The following is a 17,109-nucleotide window of genomic DNA, read 5'->3' on the forward strand; positions in this document are numbered from 1 at the left end:
CCCCTTTTAGTCGCCTTCTACGACACGCAGGGAATACGTGGCAAGTATTCTGCCTCCCCTATCCCAGGGATAATAGATAGATAGATAGATAGAGAGAGAGATAGAGAGAGAGAGAGAGAGAGAGAGAGAGAGAGAGAGAGAGAGAGAGAGAGAGAGAGAGAGAGAGAGGTAATAACCGTATTACTCCACAAAGCCACACTGGCCGGGGTCAACACATGACCCTAGAAATAGACCCATTGGATGCCTGACCTGCCATGATCTCTTGACCTCTGACCTCGCTTCCTGCCCGTCCCTCACGTGTGCATAATGCTCTCTCTCTCTCTCTCTCTCTCTCTCTCTCTCTCTCTCTCTCTCTCTCTCTCTCTCTCTCTCTCTCTCTCTCTCTCTCTCTCTCTCTCTCTCTCTCTCTCTCTATCTATCTATCTATCTATCTATCTATCTATATATCTATTTATCTCTCTGTAATACATCATGGGTGAAGGGTACATGGCTAGGGGGTAGGTGGAGGTCAGTATAGAACGCACAGGGGGGTATCATGCCTGTAATAAGATTTTTATGATGTGGACAAGAAAGGGAATTGTTTACAAATTGTGCCTACAATAAAGCTATCCAGTTTGTATAGACCTTCACTAATATCATTGTTACAATTCTTTGTGTATTTCATAATAGAAGATTTAGTGATATTTCTCATGGTGAAGGAGTTACAGTTAATAACTGAATTAGCATTACTCCAGTCAATACAATTGTCATGATTTTTAACATTATTAAAGAAAGCATTTGAATCTTGTCCTGTTCTCATAATATATTAATGTTGCTTAAGTGTAGCATAAAGAACCTTTCCAGTCTGTCCAAAATAAAACATGATACAGCTTTTACAAGACACTTCGTAAACACAGCCAGTATACACAGAAAACCCACCCATGTTTGTTCACATCTTCATCATTACTCATCTCAACATGACAGAGTTAGACTATCTCATTTCAGTCGACATTCCTTAAGGACATTACCTAAATGCAGTCCACAGTGTATTGATGATAACTTCGAGAAGATATATTCTACTGAATCCAAGTTAAAGTATCCGAGATCTTTCACTGATAAATCCCTTAAGATGGCGAAGAAATCACTTTATTGAGATGAACCCAAACTTCCCCTTGATATCAAGAATATCTTAGTTCTCCCCTTTTAGTGGTAAATTTACATTACATCCCAGGTTACTTAAATACTTTAGTGTAATTGTAGTCTTCAGCAATAACAATACTATAAGAAATATCTTTAATGAAAATCTCATCAGAAAATTCTGCTGGCTGTGTTTACATAATCCCTTGTAAAAATTGTAATATGTTTTATGTTGGGCAAACTGGTAAGGATCTTTATGCTAGACTTAAGCAACATAGATATATCATGAGAACAGGACAAGAATTAAATGCTTTCTTTATTAATGTTAAAATTATGACCATTGTATTGACTGGAGTAATGCTAATTCAGTTATTAACTGTAACTCCTTCACCATGAGAAATATCATTAAATCTTCTATTATGAAATACACAAAGAATTGTAACAATAATATTAGTGAAGGTCTATACAAACTGGATAACTTTATTGTAGGCACAATTTGTAAACAATTCCCTTTCTTGTCCACATCATAAAAATCTTATGACATCCATGTTGCCAGACCCGAACACCACCATCTGGTGACGCTTGTTTACCAGTGGCGTCTTAACTACGTCTCTTCCTTGTATATCATCTGACTGTTGTACGTCTTCTGTCTCATTCTTGTGTCTCCCCTGACGATGTGATCATTACACGAAAGTGCACTTGGGAATTTATCTTGTTTCATTTTCCTGTGGTTTTGTGTATATACTAGATCACGCACACCACTGTGACTTCTTGCAATATATATATATATATATATATATATATATATATATATATATATATATATATATATATATATATATATATATATATATATATATATATATATATTGATCCTATATTGTTGGTATATAAGCAAACGAGGAAGACATGTGTACAAGAGAAATGATTCACAGAATTACTTGTTTCTAAGTAATTAGCGACCAGTTATTATCGGTAATTAGCGATCAGTTATTATCAGTAATTAGCGATCAGTTATGATCAGTTATTCCTGGTTGGGTTGTGAACAGTGTGTTCAATGTTCATGTATATATAAGGAAGAAGAAGTGACCATCTTGTGGTTCACATGTATATGAAAATTGTTCTATAATGGGTTAAAGTGGTCGTCTTTGTAAGTAAACCTCCTGGTGATGGGTCGTCTTTGTAAGTAAACTTCCTGGTGATGGGTCGTCTTTATAAGTAAACTTCCTGGTGATGGGTCGTCTTTATAAGTAAACTTCCTGGTGATGGGTCGTCTTTGTAAGTAAACTTCCTGGTGATGGGTCGTCTTTGTAAGTAAACTTCCTGGTGATGGGTCGTATTTATAAGTAAACTTCCTGGTGATGGGTCGTCTTTATAAGTAAACTTCCTGGTGATGGGTCGTCTTAATAAGTAAACTTCCTGGTGATGGGTCGTCTTAATAAGTAAACTTCCTGGTGATGGGTCGTCTTAATAAGTAAACTTCCTGGTGATGGGTCGTCTTAATAAGTAAACTTCCTGGTGATGGGTCGTCTTTATAAGTAAACTTCCTGGTGATGGGTCGTCTTAATAAGTAAACTTCCTGGTGATGGGTCGTCTTAATAAGTAAACTTCCTGGTGATGGGTCGTCTTAATAAGTAAACTTCCTGGTGATGGGTCGTCTTAATAAGTAAACTTCCTGGTGATGGGTCGTCTTTATAAGTAAACTTCCTGGTGATGGGTCGTCTTAATAAGTAAACTTCCTGGTGATGGGTCGTCTTTATAAGTAAACTTCCTGGTGATGGGTCGTCTTTGTAAGTAAACTTCCTGGTGATGGGTCGTCTTTATAAGTAAACTTCCTGGTGATGGGTCGTCTTAGTAAGTAAACCTCCTGGTGATGGGTCGTCTTTATAAGTAAACCTGCTGACGGGTTCCCTCCCCCCCCTAGTCTTGGTCGTCCACACGAGGTCCACCTAGTATGGCAGGGCCCAACGCCCACGCCCACGCCATCAGCGGCGCCGTCCGTCATGTGCGCCGCGCGCCCCCATCAGTGAGGGCGCGGGCGTGCCGGCCTGTGTTTGTGTAGATCACCCAGCACTTGTTGATGGTGGCTGAATGGCAGGCAAACCACACCCCAGGAATGCCGCTGGGGGAGGAGGGTCACTGGATCCAGATAGGGCTGGAGAGAGGTAGAGGGAGGTGCGTGGTGTGGGGAGGGGGAGGGAGAGGTGTCCGTGGTATGGAGGAAGGTCCGTGATGGGGAAGGGAGTGGTTCGTGGTGTGGGAGGAGATGGGGAGTGTCCGTGGTGATGGGTGAGGGATGGGGGATGTCCGTGGTGTGGGAGGGGAGGTGTCCGTGGTGATGGGTTAGGGAAGGGGGATGTATGTTCAGGTGGACACTACGGGCTGACCCTGGTTACTATGGGGTCGTGCTCACCCCAGCTGGGGGGGAGGGAGGGGGGCGTGACTCCCCTTATTTGTACAAGAGTGGGCCCCTTCCCCTCCCCCCCCGGGGGGGTCAGCAGCCCCATGATTGACCTCGGCCCCGTTCAGCCCCCTGCCCGGGTCATCGTGGGGTCACACCCTCCTTAGCCCCCCATCCCCCACCCTCCCTAAACCAACCCCCTCCCCCTATCCCCTACCCCTGTATAGAACGTACAGTGGGTACAATACATCATGGGTGAAGGGTACATGGCTAGGAGGTAGGTGGAGGCCAGTATAGAACGTACAGTGGGTACAATACATCATGGGTGAAGGGTACATGGCTAGGGCGTAGGTGGAGGCCAGTATAGAACGTACAGTGGGTACAATACATCATGGGTGAAGGGTACATGGCTAGGGGGTAGGTGGAGGCCAGTATAGAACGTACAGTGGGTATGATACATCATGGGTGAAGGGTACATGGCTAGGGGGTAGGTGGAGGCCAGTATAGAACGTACAGTGGGTACAATACATCATGGGTGAAGGGTACATGGCTAGGGCGTAGGTGGAGGCCAGTATAGAACGTACAGTGGGTACAATACATCATGGGTGAAGGGTACATGGCTAGGGGGTAGGTGGAGGTCAGTATAGAACGTACAGTGGGTACAATACATCATGGGTGAAGGGTACATGGCTAGGGGGTAGGTGGAGGTCAGTATAGAACGTACAGTGGGTACAATACATCATGGGTGAAGGGTACATGGCTAGGGGGTAGGTGGAGGATAGTATAGAACGTACAGTGGGTACAATACATCATGGGTGAAAGGTACATGGCTAGGGGGTAGGTGGAGGGTAGTATAGAACGTACAGTGGGTACAATACATCATGGGTGAAGGGTACATGGCTAGGGGGTAGGTGGAGGTCAGTATAGAACGTACAGTGGGTACAATACATCATGGGTGAAAGGTACATGGCTAGGGGGTAGGTGGAGGGTAGTATAGAACGTACAGTGGGTACAATACATCATGGGTGAAGGGTACATGGCTAGGGGGTAGGTGGAGGCCAGTATAAAACGTACAGTGGCTAGGAGTGGGTGGAGGGAGGGAGGCCCCCCCCCCCTTCATGTTATAGCAGCGGCTCATCACACCTCACTGTTTATTTACGTAGTTAACGAAGTGTCTGTGAGGGAGGGGGGGCTGTCTGCCCCCCCCCCCCCCCCCCCCGTGCTTATGTACCGTCCACACAGCACAAAAACCATCTTGTATATATCATGTTACTCATTCACAAAACTCTTCCACCCCGGCCGCGCTCCACCCACCTACCTACCTACCTACCCACCCACCTACCCACCTACCCCACTTACCCACCTCTCTGTGTCTGTCGTCTTCTGTCTGTGTATCTGTGTCGGCGTGTGTTTGTGTGTCTGTCTCCTTCTGTCTATGTGTCTGTCTGTGTGTCTAGAGTCTCCTCCTGTCTATGTATCTGTTTGTGTGTCTATCGCCTTCTGTCTGTGTGTCTTTTTGTCTCCCTGTGTGTGTGTGTCTGTGTGTCTGTCGTCTTCTATTTGTGTGGGAAGTGGGAGACCAAATTGGAGGTGGAAAGATGGAGTGAAAAAGATTTTGAGTGATCGGGGCCTGAACATGCAGGAGGGTGAAAGGCGTGCAAGGAATAGACTGAATTGGAACGATGTGGTATACCGGGGTCGACGTGCTGTCAATGGATTGAACCAGAGCATGTGAAGCGTCTGGGGTAAACCATGGAAAGTTGTGTGGGGCCTGGATGTGGAAAGGGAGCTGTGGTTTCGGTGCATTATTACATGACAGCTAGAGACTGAGTGTGAACGAATGTGGCCTTTGGTGTCTTTTCCTAGCGCTACCTCGCACACATGTGGGGGGAGGGGGTTGTTATTCCATGAATGGCGAGGTGGCGATGGGAATGAATAAAGGCAGAAAGTATGAATTATGTACATGTATATATATATGTATATGTCTGTGTGTGTATATATATATGTGTACATTGACATGTATAGGTATGTATATGTGCGTGTGTGGACGTGTATGTATATACATGTGTATGTGGGTGGGTTGGGCCATTTTTTCGTCTGTTTCCTTGCGCTACCTCGCTAACGCGGGAGACAGCGACAAAGCAAAATAAAAAAAAAAAAGATATATATATATATATATATATATATATATATATATATATATATATATATATATATATATATATATATTATTATATATATATATAGATAGATAGATAGATAGATAGATAGATGCATAGATAGATAGATATAGATATATGTAGATAGCTAGATAGATTGATTGATAGATAGATAGATAGATAGATTTCTCTCTCTCTCTCTCTCTCTCTCTCTCTCTCTCTCTCTCTCTCTCTCTCTCTCTCTCTCTCTCTCTCTCTCTCTCTCTCTCTCTTTACTTAGATGTATATAGACCCACAGGAGCGTGATGGGGGAAGGCGAGATATTCGCTGGAATATTAAGTAATATGAGGGAGGGAGGTAGGAGGAGTGAGGGAGGGAGGAGTGAGTGAGGAGGAGTGAGGGAGGAGTGAGTGAGGGAGGAGTAGTGAGTGAGGGAGTGAGTGAGGGAGGAGTGAGTGAGGGAGTGAGTGAGGGAGGAGTGAGTGAGGAGTGAGTGAGGGAGGAGTGAGTGAGTGAGGGAGGAGGAGTGAGGGAGGTGGTGGTGGAGGGTAACACGAGCCAGGCCTCCCCACCTTGCCATTTGTTTATCATGTCAGCTGATCCTGGGCGTGGAGCGGGGCTCGATCCTGGTGCTCAGGGAAAATCTTACACACCACTTAGCCACCTCATGTCCCATGTCTTACCTCCTCCTCCTCCTCCTCCTCTTCCTTAAGGCTCTTAAAGACACTTGTAGTACTTAAGACTTACGACTCTATGTCTCTATGTACACCCCACACACCCCCCAAAGGCTCAGTGTTGAGATATATGCACGACAGTGCGACCCTTGAGCACGACGGTATACGACCCTTGAACACGACGGTATACGACCCTTGAGCGCGACGGTATACGACCCTTGAACACGACGGTGTACGACCCTTGAACACGATGGTATACGACCCTTGAGCACGATGGTATACGACCCTTGAGCACGATGGTATACGACCCTTGAGCACGACGGTATACGACCCTTGAGCGCGACGGTATACGACCCTTGAGCACGATGGTATACGACCCTTGAGCACGATGGTATACGACCCTTGAGCACGATGGTATACGACCCTTGAGCACGACGGTATACGACCCTTGAGCACGACGGTATACGACCCTTGAGCACGACGGTATACGACCCTTGAGCACGACGGTATACGACCCTTGAGCACGATGGTATACGACCCTTGAGCACGACGGTATACGACCCTTGAACACGACGGTATACGACCCTTGAGCACGACGGTATACGACCCTTGAACACGACGGTATACGACCCTTGAACACGATGGTATACGACCCTTGAGCACGATGGTATACGACCCTTGAGCACGACGGTATACGACCCTTGAACACGACGGTATACGACCCTTGAGCACGAAGGTATACGACCCTTGAGCACGACGGTATACGACCCTTGAGCACGACGGTATACGACCCTTGAGCACGACGGTATACGACCCTTGAACACGACGGTATACGACCCTTGAGCACGATGGTATACGGCCCTTGAGCACGACGGTATACGACCCTTGAGCACGAAGGTATACGACCCTTGAGCACGATGGTATACGATCCTTGAACACGAAGGTATACGACCCTTGAGCACGATGGTATACGACCCTTGAGCACGACGGTATACGACCCTTGAGCACGACGGTACGACCCTTGAGCACGACGGTATACGACCCTTGAGCACGATGGTATACGATCCTTGAGCACGACGGTATACGACCCTTGAGCACGACGGTATACGACCCTTGAGCACGACGGTATACGACCCTTGAACACGACGGTATACGACCCTTGAGCACGACGGTATACGACCCTTGAGCACGACGGTATACGACCCTTGAACACGACGGTATACGACCCTTGAGCACGACGGTATACGACCCTTGAGCACGATGGTATACGATCCTTGAGCACGACGGTATACGACCCTTGAGCACGACGGTATACGACCCTTGAGCACGATGGTATACGTCCCTTGAGCACGACGGTATACGACCCTTGAGCACGACGGTATACGACCCTTGAGCACGAAGGTATACGACCCTTGAGCACGATGGTATACGACCCTTGAGCACGATGGTATACGATCCTTGAGCACGACGGTATACGACCCTTGAGCACGACGGTACGACCCTTTAGCACGACGGTACGACCCTTGAGCACGACGGTACGACCCTTGAGCGTGATGGCCTTACCTTTGGACCTGTTTCTTACAGGTGAGGGTCAAAGACTAGGCAATAAGGGTCGTACTGTTGTATTTGAGGGTCATACCGTTGTATTCGAGGGTTGTACTGTTGTATTCAAGGCTCGTACTGTTGTATTCAAGGGTCGTACCTTTGTATTCAAGGGTCGTACCTTTGTATTCGAGGGTCGTACCGTTGTATTCGAGGGTCGTACCGTTGTATTCGAGGGTCGTCCCGCTGTATTCGAGGGTCGTACCGTTGTATTCGAGGGTCGTCCCGCTGTATTCGAGGGTCGTACCGCTGTATTCGAGGGTCGTACCGTTGTATTCGAGGGTCGTCCCGCTGTATTCGAGGGTCGTACCTTTGTATTCGAGGGTCGTCCCGCTGTATTCGAGGGTCGTCCCGCTGTATTCGAGGGTCGTCCCGCTGTATTCGAGGGTCGAACCGTAGTATTCAATGGTCGTATGTTGTATTCGAGGGTCGTACCGTTGTATTCGAGGGTCGTTCTCAAGGGTTACGACCTGGTCAGCCCTTAAGGGCCTAACCCCCACGTCTTGCAGGACCAACAACACAGGAGGGCACACGCCCTGATCCAGGGGCCCTTCCGTCCAGCGTTGCCACGTCCTGATCCAGGGGCCCTTCTGTCCAGCGTTGCCACGTCTTTGAAAACTCCTCTCCACCACACGCTTGGCACCCTGCTTCCAGGGCATCGAACCCATACACTACAAGCACCAGGTAGACAAGCTGCAAACATGGATAAACACTCCAACCATCCAGGATCACCTCCTTGATTTGGTTGTTTGCATTGTTTAGCGTTCCTGACCGTGAGGCCGCCCAGGGTCGAGCGCATAGGTTCGAATCCTAGCTGCGGCAGTCGGTCCACAGTCAACCCAGCTGTTCATCAGCCCTTAAGGGTTGGTTGATGAAAGGAGTACCTGGCTCAGACTATAGCATATATATATATATATATATATATATATATATATATATATATATATATATATATATATATATATATATATATATATATATAATTTATACAAACAGATAATTTGGATAATTTGGTCTTGCTCTGAGAAACTTACTTAGTCCTTTCCTCAATAAGTTAGTTATGGATTTACCTTGAGAATGGGACTTGTAACTTCAATCAGTAATTACCTAATTGTCTTGTTTCGATACGTGGATGATGTGTGCTCATTGTAACCAACCTAACAAAATTGTCATGTTTTCCTTTAGTTAATTATAAATAACATTAACCACAACATCAAATTGTAGATGAAATGGGGGGGAAGGCAAATGGCCTTTTCTAGATATGCTGATAACTGATAACTGATAATTAGATGTGCTGATAACTGATAACTGATAATTAGATGTGCTGATAACTGATAACTAGATGTGCTGATAACTGATAATTAGATGTGCTGATAACTGATAACTAGATGTGCTGATAACTGATAATTAGATGTGCTGATAACTGATAACTGATAACTAGATGTGCTGATAACTGATAATTGATAACTAGATGTGCTGATAACTGATAACTGATAACTAGATGTGCTGATAACTGATAACTGATAACTAGATGTGCTGATAACTGATAACTGATAACTAGATGTGCTGATAACTGATAACTGATAATTAGATGTGCTGATAACTGATAACTGATAACTAGATGTGCTGATAACTGATAATTAGATATGCTGATAACTGATAACTGATAATTAGATGTGCTGATAACTGATAACTGATAACTAGATGTGCTGATAACTGATAACTAAGGCATGTGATCACTTGTACCTCAAGTTCTACATAAAGTCTACATATGATGCTTCTACGTATTAAAATGTCTGTAGTTATATATATAAGAACTAATGATATATGATGCTATACGCCTGGTACATGAATGTAGTCATATAAGACGTAAGTATAAGCAGTTATATTATCCTAACTGGTCTGTGAACAACTGGTCTGTGAACAACTGGTCTGTGAACAATTGGTCTGTGAACACTTGGTCTGTGAACAACTGGTCTGTGAACAACTGGTCTGTGAACAACTGGTCTGTGTACAATTGGTCTGTGAACAACTGGTCTGTGAACAACTGGTCTGTGAACAATTGGTCTGTGAACACTTGGTCTGTGAACAACTGGTCTGTGAACAAGTGGTGTGTGAACAACTGGTCTGTGAACAACTGGTGTGTGAACAACTGGTCTGTGAACAACTGGTCTGTGAGCAACTGGTCTGTGAACAACTGGTCTGTGAACAACTGGTCTGTGAGCAACTGGTGTGTGAACAACTGGTGTGTGAACAATTGGTCTGTGAACACTTGGTCTGTGAACAACTGGTGTGTGAACAACTGGTGTGTGAACAATTGGTCTGTGAACACTTGGTCTGTGAACAACTGGTCTGTGAACAACTGGTGTGTGAACAATTGGTCTGTGAACAAACCTTACTGGAAAGGTAGGAAGGTATTATATGGATCTTGTTACAGAAATGTAGAAAATGATGATCAATGTAAATATTCGGTGTGGCTTTGTTCACACAGTTTAGAAAACGTGAGACAGGTGTTCACATAACACACACATACACACACACACACACACACACACACACACACACACACACACAAACATACACACACATACACACACACACACACACACACATACACACACACACACACACACACACACACACACACACACACACACAAACATACACACACACACACACACACACACACACACATACACACACACACACACACACACACACACACACACACACACACACACACACATACACACACACACACACACACACACACACACACACACACACACACACACACACACACACACACACACACACACACACACACACATACACACACACACACACACACACATACACACACACACACATATGTATATATATGTATTATACTTAATCGCTGTTTTCCGCTTCAGCGTGGTAGCGCCAGGAAACGGGAAGAATGGCCCATCTACACATATACACATATATACATACTCGCTCATATATGCACATATACATACATATACTTATCAATACACACACACACACACACACACACGTATATATATATATATATATATATATATATATATATATATATATATATATATATATATATATATATATATATATATATATATATATATATATATATATATATATTGGTATATAGAGAGTAGAGCTTCGTACATCCGGGTTGTGTTACCTGGAGACCCGGATGTTGTTAACCAACCGGTCGAGGTGCCCCACTTGCCCCATGACAATTGACCCTCAGTCCGTTTTCTCTGGCCGCTCCCTCGTTTTCTTTCATCCCAGATTTCGCGCCTGGGCGGCTCCCTGTGCGGGATTACCAGGTAAATTGCGCTGCACAGTAACTATCCGGGTCGTAATCTGTGTATCGCTTTAATTGAAAACATTGTTGGTCGGGCCAAAGAATTAAGTGGCTGGGGGGGGGGGGGGGGGTTGAGGGGGGGGGACTACCCTCCAAAAAAAAAATAGAGGGGGGGGTTGGGTTGGGGGGGTCCCCTGCCTGACCAGGGATGAGGGGCTTAAGCCAGGCCTGAGTGGCTGGCTGAGATGATGAGGTGAGGTGGTAGAGGGGGGGTGACGTGCAGATTGGGGGAGGGGGGGCCCCCCGCCCTCCTCAGGTGTAACACAGCGTAATCCAAGCCTGACCGTTTGTGTGTCCCCGCCGTCCCCTGACCATTGTTGTCCCCTCCCTGTCTCCCCTCCCTGTCCCCTCCCTGTCCCCTCCCCCACCCTGGCGTCCTCTCCGGAGCATCACCCGTTGGCAGGGTGATCTACGAAAGGGGGGGGGAAGGGGGTAGAGAGAGAGAGAGAGAGAGAGAGAGAGAGAGAGAGAGAGAGAGAGAGAGAGAGAGAGAGAGAGAGAGACAGACAGACAGACAGAGAGAGAGAGAGAGAGAGAGAGAGAGAGAGAGAGAGAGAGAGAGAGAGAGAGAGAGAGAGAGAGAGAGACAGACAGACAGACAGACAGAGAGAGAGAGAGAGAGAGAGAGAGAGAGAGAGAGAGAGAGAGAGAGAGAGAGAGAGAGAGAGAGAGAGACAGACAGACAGACAGACAGACAGAGAGAGAGAGAGAGAGACAGAGAGAGAGAGAGACAGAGAGAGAGAGAGAGAGAGAGAGAGAGAGAGACAGAGAGACAGAGAGACAGAGAGAGAGAGAGAGAGAGAGAGAGAGAGAGAGAGAGAGAGAGAGAGAGAGAAAGAAAGATAATATCATATCTCTTAAGTGTTTTTTCTTCACCTTCAAAATTCGGGTTCATTTCTGAGCGATGGAATTAGTTTGGTTGCTCGTGTTTGTATTTACCGTTTCTGATCAAGTTTTGATGACCAGCGGGGTATGAGTGTGGGACATGGAGTATTGCGTCACTCACTTTATACTTTATATTGCGTCATTCAATTGATATTGCGTCATTCACTTTATACTTTGTATTGCGTCATTCACTTCATACTTTATATTGCGTCAGTCACTTTATACCATATATTGCGTCATTCAATTGATATTGCGTCATTCACTTTATATTGCATCATTGACTTTATATTGCGTCAATCACTTTATACTTTATATTGCGTCATTCACTTTATACTTGACATTGCGTCATTCACTTTATACTTGACATTGCGTCATTGACTTTATACTTGACATTGCGTCATTCACTTTATACTTTACATTGCGTCATTCACTTTATACTTAACATTGCGTCATTCACTTTATACTTTACATTGCGTCATTCACTTTATACTTGACATTGCGTCATTCACTTTATACTTTACATTGCGTCATTGACTTTATACTTTACATTGCGTCATTCACTTTATACTTGACATTGCGTCATTCACTTTATACTTGACATTGCGTCATTCACTTTATACTTGACATTGCGTCATTCACTTTATACTTTACATTGCGTCATTCACTTTATACTTGACATTGCGTCAATCACTTTATACTTTATATTGCGTCATTCACTTTATACTTGACATTGCGTCATTCACTTTATACTTGACATTGCGTCATTCACTTTATACTTGACATTGCGTCATTCACTTTATACTTGACATTGCGTCATTCACTTTATACTTTACATTGCGTCATTCACTTTATACTTTACATTGCGTCATTGACTTTACACTTTACATATCAAACTGTACCACCTGACCCATTGTCTGTTTTCTTATATGTTGTTGAGCCTCGCATCCTGTATTATAACACTACACGGTTTACAGTCTCGTGGTTCTAATGATGGTGATGGCCGATGTACATTGTTATGAATTTATATCAATTTTGAGTAATCTAAATTGCCACGTCTTGCCACCACTCCAACACTCTGGTCTAAATCATTTTGAAACTTTAGACAGTCTCTCTCTCTCTCTCTCTCTCTCTCTCTCTCTCTCTCTCTCTCTCTCTCTCTCTCTCTCTCTCTCTCTCTCTCTCTCTCTCTCTCTCTCTCTCTCTCTCTATCTCTCTAAGAAGGCGACTATATGATATAGGTTGGTTGGAGTTCTGATATAGGTTTCCTTCCTATACCACATCACCCCAGCGTGTCACACAGCCAGGCCTTCACCTTCAGCGACCAATCAAAACACAGGAAGAAAATGGAAGAAAACGTGATGTAAGACAGAAATCAACCACTGCATCTCCCCTCCTGTATATTGATAGATACCTGGTATCAGTTATTATCACTTCTTATCAGGACTTATACCAGCAATGGCGTCAGTTATCAGTCAGGGAGTAGGTAAGAAAGAAAACGTACTGGGCGTTCTCCCATACTATTCTCACTTTCCTATAGAATCTCCAGGGCAGTGTACCTTGCCGTACCTTCCTCAGCTGTTGTGCCGGAGGGCGAGGTGGGGAGGCAGATGACCTCGTCTGTCCCTCCCATGCACTGTCATCTGTCCCTCCCATGCACTGTCTTCTGTCCCTCCCATGCACTACCTGTCCCTCCCATGCACTACCTGTCCCTCCCATGCACTACCTGTCCCTCCCATGCACTACCTGTCCCTCCCATGCACTACCTGTCCCTCCCATGCACTACCTGTCCCTCCCATGCACTACCTGTCCCTCCCATGCACTGTCTTCTGTCCCTCCCATGCACTACCTGTCCCTCCCATGCACTACCTGTCCCTCCCATGCACTACCTGTCCCTCCCATGCACTGTCTTCTGTCCCTCCCATGCACTACCTGTCCCTCCCATGCACTACCTGTCCCTCCCATGCACTACCTGTCCCTCCCATGCACTGTCTTCTGTCCCTCCCATGCACTACCTGTCCCTCCCATGCACTACCTGTCCCTCCCATGCACTACCTGTCCCTCCCATGCACTGTCTTCTGTCCCTCCCATGCACTACCTGTCCCTCCCATGCATACAACACGTGTGTTCAGTTGTGTGTTCCGTGTTCCAGAGGAACACGGTTCCGTTCCCCATACCAAGGGTGTTCCGTGCGCCATATTGCTCCATGCTGCACAGCAACACTTACCTTGACCCCACCCACACTACACCCACACCCACACCCACACCCACACCCACACCACACCCACACCACACCCACACCCACACCACACCCACACCCACACCCACACCCACACCACACCCACACTACACCCACACCCACACCCACACCCACACTACACCCACACCCACACCCACACCACACCACACCACACCACACCCACACTACACCCACACCCACACCCACACTACACCCACACCCACACCCACACCCACACCCACACCACACCCACACTACACCCACACCCACACTACACCCACACCCACACCCACACCACACCCACACCCACACCCACACCCACACCACACCCACACTACACCCACACCCACACCCACACCCACACCCACACCCACACCACACCCACACCCACACCCACACCCACACCCACACCACACCCACACCCACACCCACACCACACCCACACCCACACCCACACCCACACCACACCCACACCCACACCCACACCCACACCACACCCACACCCACACCCACACCCACACCCACACCCACACCACACCCACACCACACCCACACCCACACCACACCCACACCCACACCCACACCACACCACACCCACACCCACACCCACACCACACCCACACCCACACCCACACCACACCCACACCCACACCCACACCACACCCACACCCACACCCACACCCACACCACACCCACACCCACACCACACCACACCACACCCACACCCACACCACACCCACACCCACACCCACACCCACACCCACACCACACCCACACCACACCCACACCCACACCACACCCACACCCACACCACACCACACCCACACCCACACCCACACCCACACCACACCCACACCACACCCACACCCACACCCACACCACACCCACACCCACACCCACACCACATCCACACCCACACAACACACCACACCCACACAACACCCACACCACACCCACACTCACACACACACCCACAGCACACCCACACCACACCCACACCCACACTATCTCTCACGACTCATTTGCATATGATTTCCCATCAAGGCAATGTGAACACTGTCGCCCTATGTGAACACTGTCATCCTATATGTGAACACTGTCACCCTATGTGAACACTGTCACACTATGTGAACACTGTCACCCTATGTGAACACTATCACCCTGTGTGAACACCGTCACACTATGTGAACACTGTCGCCCTATGTGAACACTGTCATCCTATATGTGAACACTGTCACCCTATGTGAACACTGTCACACTATGTGAACACTGTCACCCTATGTGAACACTATCACCCTGTGTGAACACCGTCACACTATGTGAACACTTTCGCCCTATGTGAACACTGTCACCCTATGTGAACACTGTCACCCTATGTGAACACTTTCACCCTATGTGAACACTGTCACCCTATGTGAACACTGTCACCCTATGTGAACACTGTCACCCTATGTGAACACCGTCACACTATGTGAACACTGTCGTGAACACCGTCACCCTATGTGAACACTGCCACCCTATGTGAACACTGTCACCCTATGTGAACACTTTCACCCTATGTGAACACTGTCACCCTATGTGAACACCGTCACCCTATGTGAACACTTTCACCCTATGTGAACACTGTCACCCTATGTGAACACCGTACTCTATGTGAACACTGTCACCCTATGTGAACACCATCACCCTATGTGAACAGTCACCCTATGTGAACACTGTCACCCTATGTGAACACCGAACTCTATGTGAACACTGTCACCCTATGTGAACACTGTCACCCTATGTGAACACTGTCACCCTATGTGAACACCGTCACCTTATGTGAACACCGTACTCTATGTGAACACTGTCACACTATGTGAACATCGTCACCCTATGTGAACACTGTCACCCTATGTGAACACCGTCACCCTATGTGAACACTGTCACCCTATGTGAACACCGTCACCCTATGCGAACACCGTCACCCTATGTGAACATCGTCACCCTATGTGGACACCATCACCCTATGTGAACATCGTCACCCTATGTGAACACCGTCACCCTATGCGAACACCGTCACCCTATGTGAACATCGTCACCCTATGTGAACACTGTCACACTATGTGAACACCGTCACCCTATGTGAACATCGTCACCCTATGTGAACACTGTCACACTATGTGAACACCGTCACCCTATGTGAACATCGTCACCCTATGTGAACACTGTCACCCTATATGTGAACACTGTCACCCTATGTGAACACCGTATTCTATGTGAACACTGTCACCCTATGTGAACACTGTCACCCTATGTGAACACTGTCACCCTATGTGAACACCGTCACCCTATGTGAACACTGTCACCCTATGTGAACACCGTCACCCTATGTGAACACTGTCACCCTATGTGAACACCGTCACCCTATGTGAACACTGTCACCCTATGTGAACACCGTCACCCTATGTGAACACTGTCACCCTATGTGAACACCGTCACCCTATATGTGAACACCGTCACCCTATGTGAACACTGTCACCCTATGTCAACACTGTCACCCTATGTGAACACCGTCACCCTATATGTGAACACCGTCACCCTATGTGAACACCGTCACCCTATGTGAACACTGGGGACTGAGCATGGGGGGGGAGGAGGGAAACATGTCACCCATGACGGTG

This window comes from Panulirus ornatus, chromosome 53, assembly GCF_036320965.1.
Source record: "Panulirus ornatus isolate Po-2019 chromosome 53, ASM3632096v1, whole genome shotgun sequence".
Classification (NCBI taxonomy): Eukaryota; Metazoa; Arthropoda; class Malacostraca; order Decapoda; family Palinuridae; genus Panulirus; species Panulirus ornatus.